This window comes from Mauremys mutica, chromosome 3, assembly GCF_020497125.1.
Source record: "Mauremys mutica isolate MM-2020 ecotype Southern chromosome 3, ASM2049712v1, whole genome shotgun sequence".
In the NCBI taxonomy this organism is placed as follows: domain Eukaryota; kingdom Metazoa; phylum Chordata; order Testudines; family Geoemydidae; genus Mauremys; species Mauremys mutica.
The window spans coordinates 78,956,487-78,969,468 of record NC_059074.1 but is presented as its reverse complement, the minus strand read 5'-3'; the positions used below and the strand labels follow the sequence as shown (position 1 = coordinate 78,969,468).

Genomic DNA, 12,982 nt, shown 5'->3' with positions numbered 1-12,982 from the left:
ACAAGCAAATTTAGTGACACATAATTTACGTAGCCCCTTTGGAGGGGATGCTCCTGAAGTACCACACTGAGACTCTAGGAGACTCTCTCCTGGACTACAACATTAATGGTGGCAGAGGCTCAGGTATGTGTTTCCTTTGTAGCCTCAAGTCCCGTGCAGAGTTGGAACAAGCTGGAAGCTGCTGCAAGAACCAATCATAAAGCCAGAACTCAGAGAGAAAGGGTTTGGTTTTACTTTTGGTATTGCCTGTAGTGGAGTGGATCCTAGTAGTCCACCAGCTGGGCAGTCAGGGAGCTGGGAAACCTGGGAGCTAGTCCAAATATCCTTCTGTTTTGTCAGAATTTTTTTAACCAATTCTGGGGAATACCTCAATACCTCTAATATACACCTCCATTTTCATGATGCTAGATGCTTTGCACTAAAACAAATCTGATCAATAACCAAGATTCCAGAGCTCTAATGGCACCTAAAGGGCCCTCTCATTGGATCCCAGCACCAAGTATCAAATTCTGTCCACCTCACATTCAGAATGACTTTGAAGCACTAGTACATGGATCGGCCATCTTTGGCATGTGGCCCACCAGGGTAAGCACCCTGGTGGGCCGGGCAGGTTTGTTTACTTGCTGCATCTGCAGGTTCGGCCAATTGCGGCTCCCACTGGCCACGGTTCGCCATCCCAGGCCAATGGGGGCTGCAGGAAGCAGCAGCCAGCACATCTCTTGGCCCGCGCTGCTTCCCGCCACCCCCATTGGCCTGGAGCGGTGAACTGTGGCTAGTAGGAGATCGGCCGAACCTGAGGAGCCGGCAGGTAAACAAACCGGCCCAGCCCGGCCCGCCAAGGTGCTTACCCTGGCGGGCTGCGTGCCAAAGGTTGCTGATCCCTGCATTAGTAGTTACAAACATAGACCATGGCCTGTTTTTTACTTCAGGATCACTTCTCTCACTCCTGATCTTGTTCCCACAGGTTGTCATTGGGCTGGGAAAGAACTCCAATAGGATTATGCTTTTTTACTATTCCCTCCCAGTTCCAATCACCACCATTTGCCCTGGTGGAAACCCCAGACCCAATGACCCCATGATGCATCCAAATAAACATTTAGGTCCACCTGTGGCATCCAAACTCCCTACAAAAGAAACTCTATTTTACTGATTCAGGAACTGTCCATCATTCATTAAATCCTCCACTTCTTGTTTTGACCTTAATAATAAATTGGGTTTTGCTATGACTGAGGAAGTAGCTGATTGCCAAGTGTAAAATGCCCAACATGAAGGAAACACATGGGGTGTGAAACTGAAGATGGCCAAGCCCTGTAGTTCATGCAAAGTAATCTTATTGGATGTCCCAGTCTTCCTCGCCAATTCCCATAATTTTGCTACTTTATTAGCAGTGAGTATTGATACATATCTCTAGATCCAACTCAATCTTCAGAAAAGCCTGCATCTTTGGAAAGTGGGCAGGGGGAGAGTCTGTTTTTGTCTTTTGCTGGTTGTCCTCCTAAATTAAGGGAATTGCTTAAAATAATAATAAAACAGGAACCAGGAAGCAGAGGACAGGACTAGATCTTACAACTCATAGGTGCCTTTGCCTGAATAGAGCCAGTTGTAGAATCTGATTCTAAATTTGACAAAAGTTATTTCTTGCTTTTGAGGGTGGTTTATAGATAATGTGTCATGATATCACTTTCAGCTACAGTATGTCATGTATCTGGGCCACGCCAAGAGTCCTAGACCACTGTGATATCAGAGATAACTCAACCAATCATCACACTTACTCTGCAGTTAATTTGCATGCAACAGTTTCATTGGTTGTATGAGGAAGATTGCACAGATGGTGGATTACTTGGCCCAACTGCCACAGTTCTTTAGAACCACTTACACAACAACACAGCCAGCACGCAGAATAACCCCAAACACAAAGCCTTTCATGGCAGCACACACCCCTCCTTCACTACCAGCACAAATCCACACAAATCTCCTATGTTTGTCATTCTGTGTGTCACTTTGAAGCCTAGAATGTATTCAGAGTCAGTATAAAGTGATGGAAATAGCAACAAGCATGGCAGAGCACTCTTTTTTGTTCAAAATATCACTAGCTTCCACCCTTGCTGGGCCCAGTGAGAACCGGAAGAAGTATTAGAGTCCAAAGGTTCTATAGCAATTGAAAGGTGACAGTTGATTAGAGAAGGTGGAGATAACGGCTATGTGGGGTAATAAAGAAGTGGTTGCACCTCCAGCCAGGGGGCAGCTATGTGCACAAACGTTGGGGAATGTGTCCAAATGGCAACATTGCTCACTATAACCCAGCACATGGAAACAAGAGCCCCTGTTCTCAGCTCGTCTACACACATAACTTTATGAATTACACCCTGGTGACAGTATGGAATTTCAGCTACTAATTCTCAAAGTAAAATGTCAGGGAAAATAAAACCATAAAAATAAAAATAAGCTATTGCTTAGACAGACTATCCAATGTAGATTGTAGATGCATTATTTACTTCTATTTGTTACTGATGACCTTTAGTAACTCGTGGTGGTTCCTATTTGCTCTGATATTCATGAGTTGTAGGTCATCATCAATACCTCCTGGAAATATTTAACGTATCATAGTCACTCCTCCTCCCTTGTGTAGCATTTATACTTTACCGCTGGGATTTTCAAAGTAGCCTAAGAGAGTTAGGCACCCAAATACCATTTAAGAGGAATTGGCATCTAATTCCCATAGGCTCATTTGAAAAGTCCAGACTCCATGGTGCGTAAGTATATATCCATTCTGAATAGCAGATGATATCACACATTTATCCACTCTAAGGCTTTATAGATTTCTACTGTATTTTATCTTCTGTCATATTTCAGGAGTAAATGGCTTAGTGAAAAGAGAATATGAGACTAGTAATGAACAAGAAAGAGACTCAATCTTTAAAAATTCTATAAATAAATACACATTAATAATGTGTGTCTTAAACATGAAAAGGGGAAAACATAATATTCTCCACAGATCAACAATTTGTTATTGCGTAAAGCTTCTGTGCATGACATTGTCCAGGGATATGTATTGAGAGACAGATAAATAGGATAAAACAAAGAGTTTTATAATCCTGAATACAATGTTTGGTTGATGTAATAAAAGCAGTTGACAGACATCTAAAAATGCAAAGGTCTAAGAATTACTGGGTAACTACTGCATATTTATGTTTTCTTTGTTTCTTAAAATCACTGACAACTTGAAGGTGAAAATCCCATTGATTGCAGGGTTGTTGAGGGGTTTTGTTTAATCAGTTGCTTTGGGAATAAAAACTAGTTTTAAATATAAGCTAAGCATTGGGTTAATATTACTATGGAGTTCTCCATCGTATTTCAGAACAGTTGGTATTCCAACTAATTATGAGCTATTGCAAGCATGATATCAATTACTATAGGAATTAGTACATTTGGGTTACTCCAGAGAAACTTGTAATTTTTCATTACTTTCGGTATGTAAGAGCAAGTCGAAGGTTGGGTCTGATTTTAACTTCTTCATTAATGAACTGGAAAAGAATGAAAGACGATCATTAATTAAACTCACAGCCAATATTAAACCAGGACATACTGCAAGCACTTAGGAAAATACTGATTAAATAAATATTGATTTATACACATTAAAAAATTGAGATAAATTGTTTTTTAAAATGTCATTTCTATCGGAATAAAAACCCATTTTGAGAACACTTATCCAAATCACAAACTTACTGTCTAAGGCAAGGGTAGCACATGGAAAGCAATAATGCCAGAAAGATTGGGGTTGGTAGTGGACAGCAAAGTAGATATACCAGGACTGATAGTGGCCTCTGTATTGAGATTGCCTAAACATTTTTCATTATAACAAAAAAATCTATTTTGATCTTTTCCCCTGACCATCATTCCTCCTGTGAACTGAAGACAAATAAATAATAAATATAATAGCGTGCAATTACATAATCAAAGACTACATCATACTGCATTCATACAAGGGAGTAGAATTAAGGTTGCACAGACAAATCCTGTCATGTCCTGTCTTTAGTGTTCCTGACTTTGTAAACAAAAAATGATGTTCTTTTAATGCAGGGGTGGGCAAACTACGGCCCGTGGGCCAGATCCATGAGTCATTTTAAGCCGGCCTACGAGCTGCACCATGTCTCAGCCCTGCTCCAGTGCTCTGGCCAGGGTGCTGGGTAAAGGGTTGCACCATGCGTCTTGGCCTCTTTCTGGCGCTCCGGCTGGGGCGCAGGATTGGGGGCCGCACCACACGGCTCCCGGAAGCCAGGCCTAGGACCCACACTGGCTCCTACGTGCTCCAATGGACCCCTACAGGACTCCAATGGGAGCTGCAGGGGCAGTGCCTGCAGATAGGGCAGTGTGCCAAGCCACCTGGCCACGCCTCCACATAGGAGCCGGAGAAGAGACATGCCACTGCTTCCGGGAGCTGCTTGAGGTAAGCACCGCTCGGAACCTACACCCCTGAGCCTCTCCCCATACCCCAACCTCCTGCCCCAGCCCTGATCCCCCTCCTGCTCTCCAAACCCCTCGATCTCAGCCCAGAGCACCCTCCTGCACCCCAAACATCTCATCCCCAGCCCCACCCCAGAGCCCATACCCCCTCCCGCACCCCAACCCCAATTTTGTGAGCATTCATAGCCCTCCATACAATTTCTATTCTCCGATGTGGCCCTCAGGCCAAAAAGTTTGCTCACCCCTGTTTTAATGTATGTTATTTTAACCTTCTATGAATTAACTTTGAATGCAGCAAGGGGCTTAGGCTTGGTCTACACTACATATTTACTTTGGTTTAACTACGTCTCTCACAGGTGTGAAAAATCTACACCCCTGAGCGATGTAGTCATACTGACCTTAACCTACTGTGTAGAAAGTGCTACATTAGTGGGAGAGCTTCTGCAACATAGCTGTGGCCTCTCACAGAAGTAGAGTTATTAAACCAACAGGAGAGCTCTCTCCCATCAGCTTAAAGCATCTTCAACAAACATGCTACAGCAGCACAGCTGCACCAGTATATATTTGTAGTGTAGACCTGCCCTTATTCTCTGTACCATGGATTGGAGTAGCTCCTATTGATTTCAATAGAGCCCCTGGAGTTTTGAGGTCACCAATACAAGGAAGACATTGATAAAATGGAAGGAATACAGAGCAGATCAACTGAAATTATAAAGTTCTGAGGAAGATCATGACCATAAGAAAAGACTAAAGCAGGGATCGGCAACCTTTGGCACACAACCCACCAGGGTAAGCACTCTGGTGGGCCAGTTTGTTTACCTGCCGCGTCCGCAGGTTCGGCTGATCATGGCTCCCTCTGGCTGTGGTTCCCCGCTTCAGGCCAATGGAGGCAGCAGAAAGTGGCATGGGCCGAGGGATGTGCTGGCCGCCGCTTCCCGCAGCCCCCATTGGCCTGGAGCGGCGAACTGCAGCCAGTGGGAGCTGCGATTGGCCGAACCTGCGGACGTGGCAGGTAAACAAACCGGCCCGGCCCGCCAGGGTGCTTAACCTGGCGGGCTATGTGCCAAAGGTTGCCAATCCCTGGGCTAAAATATGTACAGGTTGGCTAACAGATTACAAAGAGCTAATTGATTACCAGACACATGATAGGCACCAATGTTAAGAAATGGGAGGAACTGTACAGTGTCTCTTGGAAGAAATAGAGGGATGAAGATGAGCAGAGGAAGCTTTAACGTAATATGAACACTTTCCTAATAATAAAGTCAGTTAATCTATGGAGTGGTCTCCCAGTCTCCCAAGGAATATACTGTAATGTTGGTTCCATCACTGAAGTTATTAAAAAAACATATTGAAATAGAACAATCCTGCATTTGGAGATCATGGATTCATTAGGGCTCAAAGGGCTTTCTGTCTCAGAAGTCAGATGCATATGTTGTTAATCAGAGTTCTGCGTGAATAAGGACTTCAGGATTGTCCCCACAGTTATCATATTTCCATTGGCCAAAGCATCAGAACTACTTCACTTTCTGAAATTGCCATTTCCCATAGAAAATGAAACAACAGGGGAAAGGATGGAATTACTTTCATCAACGTCTACCTTCCTTCCATTTAAAGTTTTGGGCTTGGGTTATTCCAGTGTCATTTGAATTCTTTCTGTGTTTGTAAAGGAACTATCCCAAACAATTTGTTTATAAAGTGAAATCATTGTATTGCATTAAATTGTCTTTCCACATTATGCTGCTGTCAAAGAATGATGATAAATATAAACCATCAAACATGGCAAATTTGTTTTCATTAGGAAGCCTTTCAATTGTGTCTGAATGTTGTTTCCTAAGCTTCTTATATGTAACCTCTAGGAATTGCAGGGAGATGAGAGGCACACAGATTGCCTGCCTGCTTTTTATTTCCTCTCCTGAGATTTCACTACTGCTTCTAGCAAGCTTAAAATAATCTTTACACAAACAAATCTATTCTTTTGTCTTACTTAGCCTTATCTATCAAGCCCATTTCAAGAGTGTGGTTATGAGCAAAATAATTATATGCATTTCAAGATGTTGTAAGCTATATGCAGGACCAGAATACTAATGTGTTTTAGTGCACTGGAATTGGAAGCAGATAGCAGGGCAGTGCCATATTGATATTTCTTATACAGTTACAAGGTCTTTTATTGATTTCACTAAAACTTATGTATATATTCTCTTGAAACCTAAACCATCCCAGGAATCATGCTATATTAGAAATGTTTATTTTTAGCTAATCTGAAACATTATTTGAAAAAAGAAAAATCAAGTCAGTGTTAATAGGACTATCATCAACAGTGGATGCACGAATGTTAACATGTTTTCAGTGTTATTGCTCTACAGCTACATTAATGGATGTTTTGTCATTTCACAAATCTCTCAATATACATAATAGTAAGAGGAGTCCCATTTCTCTTACTGTAATAGAAAGTTCAAACTACAAATGAAACAATAATTCTCTCATGATAAAATTGTAATAATAGTAATCACAATCATAAAAAGAAACAGTTTAATAAACATAACAAGTTTATATTTTGCATATGTCCCTCCTTCAAAAACTAATAGAAATACAACTGTTATGGTACAGGTCATGATTCTAAGGAATGGTAGGAGGGAGAACAGCACAATAAAGACAATAGATTTCAAGAAGGCAGACTTTAGCAAACTCATGGAGTTGGTAGATAAAATCCCATGGGAAGCAAGTCTAAGGGGAAAAACAATTGAAGACAGTTGGCAGTTTTTCAAAAAGACATTATTAAGGGCACAAGAGTAAACTGTTCCACTGCATAGGCAAGATAGGAAGTATGGCTAGAGACCACCCTGGTTTAACCAAGAGATCTTCAATGATCTAAAACTAAAAAAAAGAGTCCTACAAAAAGTGGAAACTCAGTCAAATTACAAAGGATGAATATGAACAAATAACACAAGTAGGTAGGGACAAAATTAGAAAGGCCAAGGCACAAAATATCAAATTAGCCAGAGTCATAAAGGGTAACAAGAAAACATTCTAAAAATACATTAGAAGCAAGAGGAAGACCAAGGAAAGAGTAGGACCGTTACTCAATGGTGGGGGAGACAATAAAAGAAAATGTGGAAATGGCAGAGGGGCTTCATGACTTCTTTGTTTTGATTTTCACGGAAAAGGTTGGTGGCGACTGGATGTCTAACATAATGAATACCAGTGAAAATGAGATAGCATCAGAGTCTAAAATAGGGAAAGAACAAGTTAAAAATCACTATATAAGTTAGATGTCTTTAAATCAGCACAAGGCCTGATGAAATGCTCAAGGAGCTGAGTGAGGAGCTATCTGAGCCATTAGCAATTATCTTTGAAAAGTCATGGAAGACAAGAGACATTCCAGAAGACTGGAAAAGGGAAAATATAGTGCCCATCTATAAAAAGGGAAATAAGAACAACCCGGGGAATTACAGACCAGTCAGCTTAACTTCTGTACCCGAAAAAATAATGGAGCAAATAATTAAGAAATCAATTTACAAACACCTAGAAGATAATGAGGTGATAAGTAACAGTAAGCATGATTTGTCAAGAACAAATCATGTCAAACCAACCTGATAGCTTTCTTTGACAAGGTAACAAGCCTTGTGGATAGGGGGAAGCAGTAGATGTGGTATATCTTGACTTTAATAAGGCTTTTGTTACTGTCTTGCATGACCTTCTAACAAAAAAATTAGGGAAATACAACTTACATGGATCTACTATAAGGTGGGTGCATAACTGGTTGAAAAATCATTCCCAGACAGTAGTTATCAGCGGTTCACAGTCATGCTGGAAAGGCATAACGAGTGGGGTCCCTCAGGGATCGGTTCTGGGTCAGGTTCTGTTCAATATCTTCATAAATGATTTAGATAATGGCATAAAGGGTAGACTTATAAAGTTTGTGGATGATACCAAGCTGGGAGGGGTTGCAAGTGCTTTGGAGGATAGAATTATAATTCAAAATGATCCAGACAAACAGGATAAATGGTCTGAAGTAAATAGGATGAAATTCAATAAGGACAAATGCAAAGTACTCCACTTAGGAAGGAACAATAAGTTGCACACATACAAAATGGGAAATGACTGCCTAGGAAGGAGTAATGCGGAAAGGGATCTGGGGGTTATAGTGAATCACAAGCTAAATATGAGTCAACAGTGTAACACTGTTGCAAAAAAAGCAAACATCATTCTGGAATGTATTAGCAGGACTATTGTAAGCAAGACACAAGAAGTAATTCTTCCGCTCTACTTCGCACTGATTAGGCCTCAACTGGAGTATTGTATCCAGTTCTGTGTGCCACATTTCAGGAAAGATGTGGACAAATTGGAGAAAGTCCAGGTAAGAGCAATAAAAATGATTAAAGGTCTAGAAAACCTGATCCATGAGGGAAGATTGGCTTTGTTTAGTGTGGAGAAGAGAAGACTGAGAGGGGACATGTTAACAGTTTTCAAGTACATAAAAGGTTGTTACAAGGAGAAGGGAGAAAAATAGTTCTTCTTAACCTCTGAGGATAGGACAAGACGTAATGGGCTTAAATTGCAGCAAGGGAGGTTTAGGTTGGACTTTAGGAAAAACTTCCTAACTGTCAGGGTGGTTAAGCACTGGAATAAATTGCCAAGAAAGGTTGTTGAATCTCCATCATTGGGGATTTTTAAGAGCAGGTTAGACAAACACCTGTCAGGGATGGTCTAGATAAGACTTAGTCCTGCCTTGAGTACAGGGGACTGGACTAGATGACTTCTCGAGGTCCCTTCCAGTTCTATTATTCTATGTCTATGTCCAGGCCTGAAATTCCATTGTATTTGCTATGGCTCTCTACTGAGTGTACAGTAAACTTGAAAATGCCCTGTCCTGAGATGTACTTACTCCATACAAGGAATTATTTCATGCTGGGGAGCATCAAGAAAAGATCAAAGATATTCAGAACGAACACACTATATTTCAAGGAACTTAGAAAATGGTTTATGTTTGTGTTTAAGTTTTTTTTTCCAAAGGGACATTGCATATATTCTAGCTCCCATTTACACAGCTCTTGACAGCGCACTAGATTTAAGGTAGGTTGCAAAAAAGCACATGTATATTCATAAAAAAATAAACTGTATTTAGGCACTGGGAAAACACTTTTTATTGCATTTATTTTTCTTTGTGAGTTTGGTGGATTTTAGTGTTCATGGAAATGGGAGATTTATAGCATTGGCTGGTGCGAGGCACAGTGCTGATAGGAGCTGTGCATTAACATCTCATACATCTCTGCACAGGCACTTCAGTCCTGACTTACAGCATTGGCTAACTATGCATCCTCTGAGCACAGGTTGTCATGCTTGTGTTGAATTGTATGGTGTTTTTGTGAGCTAGACATTGTTGCATGGGGGACTGTAATGAAACCACCAAACTAAATTCACCTTTTCCCACATCCACAAGGTAAAACTAATGGTTGAAAGGTATGAGGCAAGCACATTAGTCCACTGGCCTCTCAAGGCAGCTTACTAGCCTCAGCATCAATGGCTGTATGCCCCCTTCACCTGCAGAGCAAAGCCTATGTCCACAGAATGGGAGCCTTCCACGGCTGCAGCTGCTCCTCCATTCTGCCATCATGGAAGCCCCCTTTGAGTGGAGTAGCTGTTCTTGTTGTGTAAGGATGCAGCATGTTGTTTCCCAGACCAAAGCTCATCCTCCACTTTGGAAGCTGGGTCGCTAGGCGATAGGGGCAGAACAGGCTGGTAGGATGAGGCTTACAGTGGGATATCATTGCTCTGTTATGTAATGGTTAAATCAAAATAATGTAGTTGCTTAAATGCAAGCCTTGATAGTAAAACCACACCTTCCGTGTGAAGTATCAGAGGGGTAGTCATGTTAGTCTGGATCTGTAAAAGCAGCAAAGAGTCCTGTGCCATGCATGCATCCAGTGAAGTAGGTATTCACCCACGAAAGCTCATGCTCCAATACATCTGTTAGTCTATAAGGTGCCACAGGACTCTTTGCTACCTTCCGTGTGGGCTCCTTGTCATTCAATCTGCACCAAGTTGGGGGGAGGCAGAGGATAGGTTTGGGGCACTGTAACGGGATAAAGACTAGTATTCTTCTGGAGTCAGAGACCTGCAGCTGGCTAATTAGCCCCACCTGCTGCACCTGGGGAAAGCCAGGCAACCTAATTGACTGATCCTTATAAAGGGAGGAGCAGGAACTAAAAAAGGGGGCTGTAATACTTGCCAGAGGCTGGAGTAACTGCTGGGAGAAGGAGTAGGTCTAAGATACTGATGGACAGCAAAGAGGCTGGGGAAATCCCTGTTATCACAAAAAAGGCTCTGAGGTAAGAACCAGGAACTTTCGGGTTGATGAGATCATGGGGTGAGGGACAGACTTAGGGGATAGGAACTTAAACCTATACAGACTTTGGTGGGAGAGACTGTGAAGCTGTGATGCAGGTTTTCTTTAAGAAAGCTTGAAATAAAACCCACACTAATTAATCTGACTGGAAACTGTCCTGCCTGGATTCTGTGATAGGGCCCCAGGCAGGATTTTCTGAGGGAGGGAGCTGGATCTGCAGGCACAAGCCTGGGAGCAGCCAGAAGAGGGTGCTACAAGGTAGTCCTTTACAAGCAGCAAGAAAGACTCTTTCAAATTCTTCTCCACATACACCCATACACACATTGAAAAATGATGGAAAGTGGCTCACACGAATAGAGCCTGAAACAGTAGACACTGGATACTGACCTCTGCCTTGACACAGAGAGTGAAGCCATCAAGTTCAGTTTCATCCTGGGTGAGTAGAAAAAACATATACTAGGCACAGCATGCAGACTTGCCTAAGGACATACTGCACAGTGGTGGCAAACTTTCTCCAATAGTTTAACCCTTTCCTTGTATTGAAAGACCGAATGTACCGGTGTATCATACCTTTATGTGACAAGGGACTTTGGAACAGCCCAGAAGCTGAGTTTCAGGCTTCCGGAACAGAAGCATTTTTGAATTTCTGAACCACCCACCCATAGCATTGGAAATTGACTCTATAAAAGAACACTCTGAATCCTTGCTGCCTTCCTAAATTGACTAACTTGGAAACTGTGCTGCATATGCATGGAAAGAAGGTTGGTCATTTGGAAGATACTTCCAGAGCTAAGCCCTCCACATTCTCACAAGAGAAACAAACATAGAGGCTGTACTATACGCTAAAAATAACAGATTCCCCCTACCCTGTAATCTACAGCAGGGCAGGCTGCAACTTTATTTAATTAGCTGACAATATTTAATAGACAGTTGCTTTCCTAATTTATTTTTATGGTCACCAAAGAATTCTTATAGTTTATGGTTTCCTTTAATATTTTGGCACAGCGGATTACCTTTCCAGATTCATCTTATTTTGAAAACGTTAAATATAGCCATTGGCAGCATTCCTGCTCAATCTTTTCATTCCATCGCTTGGAGTTAGTCAACATTGTTTAACTCTACCAACTCCTGAGACGCTTTCTCTGAACTTGGCAATTTCATCCAGCTTCATTCTTCCCAACTCAGCTGATTAAATCACTCATTTATTTTCATTTTCACTTGGTGCATCAGATGGTGAATCAGTGTTCTTCATTTCTATCTCATCAGTCTCTCACTCTGGGTAAACTCTCTCTCTCTCCCGGCGGGGGGCGGGGGGGACGACCCAGCAGATTTTCCATATAAGTTTTCTGCGATTTGTAAAAAGTATTGAGCATATACATAAATAAAATACAATGTTAAATACCTGAAATATAGCGAGAAAACATGCAACTGGCCAACTCAGAATATCAGTTAAACTCAGAATATCAGTCAGGTTAGCTCCTTTTTATTCTTGGCTGTCAGTCTCAATCTCAGATCCAAGGGAAAGGGGTTGTGAAGCTCATCATGCTTGTTTCACTGTGTTTAAACAAAAGCCCTGTGACTACAAGGGTTTTTTTTTTCCCCTCCGTCTATTTTTCCTTGCCTGTTTGAACTTAACGTGATTCACTTGATATCTATATCTATATTTACTATCTTTCCATCAAGCTGCAGTGTATCAGGAAGCAACTTTCACAGAAAATGACATAATGGCATCAGTGAAATCAGTATGCAGGGACTTACACAGTATTCTGTTATATTTATTCAGTGTGTTTGTCTCTGTATAATAATTTACTATTATCGTCTGGATTCCTACTGGCGTGTAAATCATGCAGGGTTTATGTTTCATTCCCAGTGGTTTCTGGTTCCCTGATATATGCCATCATTCTAAAGCTTTGGAACAGGTAAGAGATTAAAACCTGATGATCTCAAACATTCTCCTATTATAGCTACCTGTGCAGACCCTTCCCTGCCACTGCCTTTGAGACTCAACATGCTGCAGTACTTCTAACTGCTCCCTGGAATCATTCTTGTCAGTGTCCAAAGCACTTGCAAGTAGGGATCAGTTCCCATGCAATTTAATAGAATGTCAGAATCCTTTATTTCTGGTAGGGAAGTATCAATATTGCAAGAATGATCCCCCCCGCCCTCAGCACC

At 41.6% G+C, this 12,982-nt stretch overlaps 1 long non-coding RNA gene across 1 annotated transcript; it reads right to left on the bottom strand.

The window, feature by feature from the left end:
* Nucleotides 1-2,941: 2,941 nt before the first annotated feature.
* On the bottom strand, nt 2,942-12,349 carry LOC123365668. The gene is made up of 3 exons (XR_006577689.1): nt 12,213-12,349; nt 11,198-11,242; nt 2,942-3,524 (listed from the first exon to the last, which is right to left on the bottom strand). It is a non-coding gene; the product is annotated as an uncharacterized LOC123365668 (long non-coding RNA).
* Nucleotides 12,350-12,982: the final 633 nt, after the last annotated feature.